The sequence below is a fragment of the Chrysochloris asiatica genome, unplaced genomic scaffold, assembly GCF_000296735.1.
Source record: "Chrysochloris asiatica unplaced genomic scaffold, ChrAsi1.0 scaffold00409, whole genome shotgun sequence".
NCBI classification, from domain to species: Eukaryota; Metazoa; Chordata; class Mammalia; order Afrosoricida; family Chrysochloridae; genus Chrysochloris; species Chrysochloris asiatica.
The window spans coordinates 1279592-1288277 of NW_006408927.1; positions in this window are offsets into that span (position 1 = coordinate 1279592).

The following is an 8686-nucleotide window of genomic DNA, read 5'->3' on the forward strand; positions in this document are numbered from 1 at the left end:
GGCAGGTGTGGGAGGGGGACGGGGGGCAGGTGGGAAGAGGAGGGGGCAGGCACGTGGGGGGGGGGGACGGGCCTCGGCTGAGCTGGGAGCGCCCCTCCCCAGAAGGCCTTAAACCTGAGATAGGTGAGGAATCCGCCTGCGCACCTCACCCCACTGCCTCGCTCAAACGCATGCTGTGGCTCCCCAGTACCCTCAGGACAAAGATCTCACCGGCTTCCTTATCCTCACTAACTCATTCTGTACCTTCTGCCGTCTCCCTCAAGCCAGGACCTTCCTTGTTCAGCACCTCTGCTCAGGTGACTCCCAGGCTTCCTAGCTCTGGGCCTCAGTTTCCCCACTGACAATTGTTAAGTGCCTTTGAGTCCGTTCTGTCTAGGGTTCCGAGGAGCTGCTGATCTTATGGTAAGCACTCCAGTGCTTATCCTACATTACCACATCAGGACTCAGTGGAAGGGTGTGAACTCTGGACTCTGAGGAGGCAGAAGATGAATCCTCCCCAGGCCTCAGCTTCCCCATTTGCTCTGTGAGGTGTGAGACCTGGGTTCAGAACCCCAGCTCAGCCTCTTCATCCTGTGCTACTCGGGGATGAGGGGACCTTCTCCATCTGGGCCTGAGTTTATCCATCGGTGACAGAGGGAATACGTGTCCAGACCCCTAAACTAGGAACCCCGGAGATCTGCCTGAGCCTGCTCTGCCCCCCATTAGCATCCCTCCGACCCTCATCTCCCCACTCGGGCCACACTTTGGAGCCGCCATGATGCGCCATGGCCCTGGTAAATCACAGGCGAGTCAGGGGCTATTTATTCACGGCAAGAGGGAGCTGGGGGTTCCAGGACTCGGCTGGCCAGTCCTCGCGGGCCCTTAAGCAGCGAAAACCACAGAGCCTGTTATTAATTCTGTGACTGGGAGGAGGAGGGGCACCCCTAAACGAGCCCTCTGCGGGACCCGAGTAGCAACGCCCGGCCCGCCCCTCACTGGGGACCGTTCTCTCCATGCTTCCCGCCTTTGCCTGGCCTGCTGCCCGCCAGGCGCGCCAGAATTATGGTTTGCAATATTCACGCTCCCCTCCAGCCTGTGTTTAATGACAGCGGCTCCACCCGGGCCCGTTATTAGCATCATTCATCACGTGCAAGCTGACCCGAGCTGTGGTTCTAGATGCCTAGACCAAAAAGGGAAACTGAGGCACTGGGTGGTTGCCTGGGATAGCAGCCACACAGGCGAGTCTTTATTTCCCCATAGCCCCAGTTTGCTCAGACACTGCATGCATAAGGAACGCTGGTGGCACTGTGGATTGGGCTGCTAACTACGTCAACAGTTCAAACCCACCAGCCACTCCGGGGAGAAAGATGAGGCTGTCTGTCCCTGTAAACATTAACGGTCTCGGAAACCCTGTGTAGGGTCAGAATCTATGAGACAGAATCTACTCGGTGGCAGTGTGTTTCGGATAATATGCATGGTGGGGGCTCATGGTGGGCGTTCTCCATGATCAGAATGGTTAGCTGGCCTCCGTTCCTGATGCTGTGGTCCCAGTGCCTAGCGTACAATCAACCCTCAATGAATGTTTGTTGAATGAATGACTGAGTGTGCTCTATGTGGATTCCATGTCAAGTGTTCCTTCCTGCCCGGAGGTCAGATAGGCCAGTTGGGTCAAGCTGGGGACGATGGCCTCATTCTCCAGCGTTCACTCTTAGAGAAGGCGAAGGCCTGGGGAGGGGGGCAGTAGCTTCTCTCGAATGAGGGGGGCTACGGGGGCACCGCGGGAGTCAGCGGAGCTTGCAGCAGATCTTTAAATTAAAATACATATATACGCCTGATAAATGAACCCGGCCCATATCCCGGTGACAGGCGGAATTAAGTTGCCCAGTTGGGGATCCAGCAGCATGGCTGGGGGTTGGGGGTGGGACAGTTCACCAGCTCTTGCTATGACCAACCATTCCTCACTTCATCTGTGAACATTCCCCAACCCTCCAGGTCTGCTGACACCTAGCGGGGCGCTTAGGGTGTCCAGAGTAAGGATCCAAGCCCTGAATTCTGAGCCCCAAGTTGGGGACCCACAGCCAGAGTTCTAGTATGGCTTTTCCATTAGGAGTTACATTCCCATTAAGACCCTCAGTGTCCTCCTCCAATGGGAGGCCACACTTTCTGTCCTAAGACTACGGCTTTGTATATAGGACTAACTGGTCTCAGTCCTGTGGGGACTCCCACAGACTAAGGTGGGTAACTGAACTTCCCCATGAGGTTCTAACTGCCCTCATTGTGTTCGATACCAGAGCTACCCCATTGGAGTAGCCTAGGGGCCCCCATGGGGCCCACACAGCTGTATGCTTCTCCCTGGCCCCTTCCCTCTGCCCAGAGCCAGCGGGGAGGGGAGAGGGGGTGGGAGGGAGCTTTTCAATTACAAGCAGCTAATCATCAGGCGAGGGCCGTTCTGGGGCCCGGTAAATCTATTATGGAAAGCTTCTAAATGTATGTAAAACCGGCCTCCGACAATCCAGGGATTAGGCTGCCGGGAGGGGAAACCGAGGCGCAGGCGAGAGGATTAGCTGAGCAGGGTCCCTGGAGGGCTAGGGGGAGCGGCCCCTGGAGGAAGGGAACAGAGGCGGGGAGACTTTTTGTGGCAAAACCTAGCACCTATTTTATGACTGAGGAAACTGAGGTCCATACACAGTGGTGTGGGGGTCCATCCCAGCAGCACTTGTAGGAGTCAGCATTCCAGGGCACCCCGCAGAAAACACCCACCCAAAGGTGGTCATTGCATACCCTTCTGGTTGTTCCTTCTTGGTTGCTAACAAGATGGATCTTCCAGAAGGTAGAAAGTGTGATTGTGGGGCTGGAAATGCTTCTGAGACTGCCTTGTGTATCACGTGACATCGGGTCTCCCAGGGCAGAGATCTTGGGGTCTCTGGTCCCCCTTAAGTCACTGTGAAGCTGTCTACACCTTTTGCCCCCACCTGTCCCCCATCCATCCCCCGCCTGTTCCCCCAGGAACCTTTGTCCAGGAAATGTGATGTGACAGGGAGAACCGAGCCTCCCAGTCTCTTAAGCTGTCCCTATACCTTCATGCTTTTGAATTGTCTTTATTGAGCACCTACTGCATACCAATAAGGAGCTCTGGTAGCGTAGTGGTTACGAGTCAGGCTGCCAACCTCAAGGTCAGCAGTTCGAAACTACCAGCTGCTCCGCGGGAGAAAGATGAGGCTTTCTGCTCCCGTAAAGATTTACAGCCTCGGAAACCCTGTGCAGGGTCGCTATGGGTCGGAACCGACTCCACGGTACTTAACAACAACAACTGCCAATCCAGCTGCGAACCCAGAGACCAGCTGTTTAGATCTCATCAGCTGCTCCAAGGTGAAGTAGTCTGCGTCTGTAGAACTAACAACATCAGAAGCCCCATGGGGCTGTTCCACACAGGGTCTCTGGGTTTGGTTTGGTTTGGGGTGCCAAGTCTGATGAGAGGGAGGCAAGGCCAGATGAGTCCAGATCCAGGGGCCCTGTATTGGGAGGTGCTTCCCTAAGGGTGGGCTTTTTATTGGATTCGAGGAGGGGAAGGGGAAACTGTTTCCAGACCAAAGACTCACCTTCTAGGGGCACCACAGGAGGAAGAGGCTGAGCTGGAGCTGAGGACCAGGTTTCAGATCTCCTGGGGCAAATGGGGTGACTTCAGAGTTCACACCTTTCTGTAGTAAATGGGGAAACTGAGACCCCGACCAGAAGGGAAAGGGCATAGGGAACAGAATCCCAGTGGAGGGAACAGCCTGGGCAAAGGCTACATGGCAGGTTTAACACAGATGGCCCATGGCTGGTCAGGGAGACGTGCGCTTTCCTCCTGAGAGGCTTGGGATCCTCAGGAGGTTTGAGTGGAAGTGGCCCTGACCCCCTGCCCAGCATCCACTGGAGACTCCATAGGCCACCTCCCTCTGGGGCTCAGTCTCCCCAGTGTGGCCTCCACCTGCCTTTACGTCGACTGTTCACTTCTCCAAGAATCCTGGTGGGTGGAGATGAAGGTCAGGGCTGCTCTGCATGGAGCCTTGGTGGGTGGGGAAACAGGCATCCAGAAAACTGCAGTTTCTATGGGACCTCAGGCCTCCCTGGGCCCCTGGCCTGGCTCCTGTCCAGTCACCTGTGTGTACCTGCCGCCAGGTGCTTGGGGGAATGAACAGGAGGTGAGTGATTCTGGTGACTCAGTCGGTCCTGGGCCCCGACTTCCTGTGAGTCATGGGCGAGGTGGTGCAGGTGGTAGGGGTGTAGGTGTTGGAGCCGGGTGGGGGCCGGGCCTGGCAGGGGGTGTGTGTGTGCGTCTCAGTGACTTTGTTTTCTTGTCATTATTGCTGTCATTCGGCAATGGCTGCATGCTGTTCCCAGAGCTGGTGGGAGCAGGAGGGCCTGGGGGGAGTTTGGGGGAGGCCCCCCGCAAGCCCGGCCGTCAGTCAGGCCCTCGAGGCCTCTTCAAGTCGTCACGGCCCAGCAGTGGCCGCGGGAGGGATTATTCGGCCTGTCCAGGGTGGACTCAAGTGGAACCGGCTCTGACGAGCGGAACGCGCCCCTCCACCCCTGCTGCCTTTGTCTGCCGTCACGGCCCCCGCCTCCAGAGCCTGAGCCCCATCTCTCAGGGCCGCATTGTCTGAAGGCAGCACAGAGCCCGGCCAGGGCAGAGCTGCGGCCCTCTGTCCCCATCCCTGCCTCAGTTTCCCCATCTATAGCATGGGCATACACACTTCCCATCACAGTGCACTGTCTTCTTAGGGCTGACTGGGGACTGCGCAGGTAGACACCCTCCTCAGCTGCCGGGGTTTTCCCAGGGGTGTTGGCCTGTCCCCCGCCTGTTCCCCCAGGAGGCTTTGTCCAGGAAATGTGAGGTGACAGGGAGAACCAATCCTCCCAGCCTGAACAGAGCTGAGGCAAATGCTGTTGACCCCCGACCCTGGCCCCCTAATCCTGCTGGACACCCTCGCTGGAGAGGGGCCCCAGAGATGAGCTGGGGCGCGACCCCCGCCCCAGGCACTGAGGGGGGCTTCCGGGTCAAAGTCTCGGGGGCTTTGGGGAACACAGCTGCCCTGATGGCCACGTGCCTGGCCCCCCTGAGGTGCTATGGATGAGGCAGAGTCTTCAGAAGCCTTAAGGCCCTGGGATCGAGTCCAGGGCCTGCTGCCTCTAGGCTGGGTGATCTCAAGTCAGCCCACTTTGCTCAGAAAGATGAAAAGAACACAACCAAATATGCTGCTCTGAGCCCATGAGGACTGCCAGGGACCCTGAGGGACAGGAGCAGACGATTCAAACAGCAAGCCTTGTGGCACGCATCCAAGAGCTTTAACCACTGTGCCACTCCTTGCTCCGTTGGGGAGGATTCTCTTGGGAATTTGGGCAGGTCCCAGGAGGTAGCCCGCAGCCACTAATGTACAGCTGACCAGCTGGCTTCTAACAGGCTCTGTGATGGACTCTCAGGGTGGGTTAGGGTGACTGACAGGGGTCCATGGCAGCTGTATCCCCTCTGGGATGTCTCTGGAGATTCTCGCCTGGAATGTGGGGACAGGCTCCATTCTGACTAACCTCCCTTACTCTGTTGGTTCTGACTCATAGCGACCCTGTATAGGATTTCCAGGGAGCGGCTGGTGAGTTTGAACCACCAACCTTGCGGTTAGCAGTCCTACAGAACCACACCAGGAAGCCCTCCACAGCTCCTCGTCTCTCATACTTGGATGTAGAAGCAGTAGGACAAGCTATGCTTACCAACTCCCTGGTCTGGATTTGAATCCCAGCTGCCTCTCCCCAAGCCTGACCTCTTTCCTCTTTGTCTTTCTTATCACAGGCAATGGGCTGCCAGGAGAGTGAACGGAAAATCCAAAGCAGTTGCCTCTCAGTGGCTGGACGCTGATTCGTGGCCACCTCACGTGTGTCCGAGTAGAACTGAGCTCCACGGGGTTTTCAGTGGCTGAGTTTTTTGGATATAGACTGCCAGGTTTTGCTTCTGAGGTACCTCTGGATGACTTGACCCTCCAATGTTTTGGTTAGAAGCTGAGTGTGTTCATCATCTGCACCACCCGGGGACCACATCACAAATGCTGAGCCCAGGGTGGGGCACACAGACAGCCTTGGACTTCAGCCCTGTCTCTGCCCCTGACCTTGGGCTGCCATAAAGGCAGGGTTTAACCTCTCAGCTTTGCACTGACAGGATGGTCGGCCTTGTGGATGAAACCAATGGATTCCGTCAGCTTGCTCAGTGAACACAGGAGAAAGAAAGGAATGAAGGTTCGCGTGAATGAACGAAGGAGAAGGGGGTGTCTTCGTCTCTCTGCCAGCACACCTACCAGTTCCTTGGAGGCTGTGGCCAGAAGATTCCACTCCCGATAAAAAACGATTCTCCAACGCCGGCTGGGATGCGTTCTCATGCTCGAGCGACCCTATGCTCCCTGGCGGCCTGCTGTCGGTTCCACCCTGCCGAGCTGTTCCCCACGATCAATTTCAATTTGGCCTGGTCTCTGCCTCAGCAGCCTGACCCTCCTCGGGGGGCTGAGATTGGGGAGAGAGAGCCGGTGGCTTCCTCAGCTTCCCCACCAAGTTCCTGGACCTGTCACTGCCTCATTGTGGGCCTCAGTTTCTCTGGGGGTGGAATGTGGGGGCAGGTTGGGTAGTCTGGACTCAGCCTTGTTTTCATTCTTCCCTCATGTACTTATTGAGCACTCCCTGTGTCCAGAGAGACAGATGAGAGTCCGAGGGATCTGAGAAAGGGGTGGGCAGGTGGGAAGAACATTCCTGGCAGTGGGAAGAGAGTGTGCCAAGGCCGCAGAAATGGAGGAGACCTGTGTGGCCAGAGCTTTGGGAAAGCAAGAGAGACAGGGGTGGGTGATGGTCTCACTGCTGTGGTTAGGAGCACTCTGTTGATTCTCACTCAGAGGGACCCTGTGGAACTGAGGAGAACTGCCCCTCAGTGTTTCTTAGGCTGTAATCTGTACAGACATATTGCATCAGGCAAATCTGCTGCAAAAGACCTCTTTAAAGTTTTCAAAAACAAAGATGTCACTTTGAGGACTAAGGTGCCCCTGACCTCAGCCATGGTATTTTCAATACATGTGAAAGCTGGACAGTGAAGAAGGAAGACCAAAGGAAAATTGATGCATTTGAATTATGGTGTTGGTGTGAAGAATATTGAATACACTCTGGACTGCAAGAAGAATGAACAAATCTGTCTCGGAAGAAACATGGCCAGAGTACACTGTATGATAAGCACAGGACTGCTAACCACAAACTTGGCAGTTCGAACCCACCAGCTGCTCTGTGGGAGAGAGATGAGGCTTTCTGCTTCTGCAAAAAGCCTATACAGGGTCGCTATGGGTTGGAACCGACTTGATGGCACTTAACAACAAGAACTCCTTAGAAGTGAGGATGAGGAGACTTTGGACATATTATCAGTGTCCCCGGAGAAGGACATCATACTTGGTAAAGTGGAGGGTCAGTGACAAAGAGCAAGACCCCCGACAAGGTGGAGTGGCACAATGGAAGCCTAGCAAAGATTGTGACCATGGCGTCGGAGCGGGCAGTGTTGGGGTGCTGACCAGAGTGTTGCTATGTGTCAGAACCCACCTGACAACTCCTAACACCCATCTTCAGGTCTTTCTCCCTCAGAGTTAGTGGTGGGCTCTAAATGCCAACATTTCTGTTAGCAGCCAAGCACTTTGCTCTTTGTGACAATATTACCACTCAGTAATGATACTCTTACTTGGTGACAATATTGTTGTTGTTGTTAGGTGCCATCGAGGTGACACTATTACTCACAGCGACCCTGGATAGGATTTCTGAGGAGTGGTTGGTGGGTTTGAACTGCCTACCTTGCGGTTAGCAGTCCACTGCTTATCCTACAGTGCCACAGCAGACTCCCACTGAACGTTTATTCTGTTCCAAACACCCACCTACGGGCTTCACTTGCCTCATGTCCCTGGCACTTCACACCTCACCTTACTGCTGCGTGGGTTTGGTTTCATGGTGACCCCATAGGACAGATTAGAGGTGCCCCCTAGGGTTCCCAAGGGTGTAGCTCTTGAATGAAGGCAAGTGCCACAGCTTTTTCCTGTGGGAACGGTTGGTGGGTTTGAACCTCTAACCTACTGATCAGCAGCAGTAACCCACTGTATCACCAGGACGCCTTCCTCACTACTCACAACTACCTTTGAGTCTTACCCATTTTACAAATGAAGAAACTGAGGCCACGGAGAGGAAGTCGTTGGCAAAACTCCTAGCTGGTCAGAGGCAGGGATTTGGTCCCCGCTCAGATCAGTCCTGGTGTGGCGCTGTGGGTTAATGCGCCAGACTGCAAAGCCGTTTGAACTGCAAGGTCGGCGGTTCAAGCTCACCAGCTGCTCCTTGTAAACCCTGTACAGGGTCGCTATGGGTCGGAACCGACTCGACGACACTTCACAACAACAACACATCAGTCTAGAGTCCCAAACAGGGCGACGTCGTCCTTCATGCCGTGGCCGCTGACTCCGCCGACCATTTCTGGAGAGAGCACAAACATGAATGATGTCCCCGGGGGCCCAGAACTGAATTTCTGCTTAATCGGCCCCTGACTTGGGAGACCCCAGCAAGGTGGGCCCACTCTTAGGAGGAAACCCATGTGCCAGAGACTTTGGTTTGGCGACTGTGAAGCCCACGGTCTGTGAGACCTTGGGGGGCCTGTCCCTTTCGTGCCCGT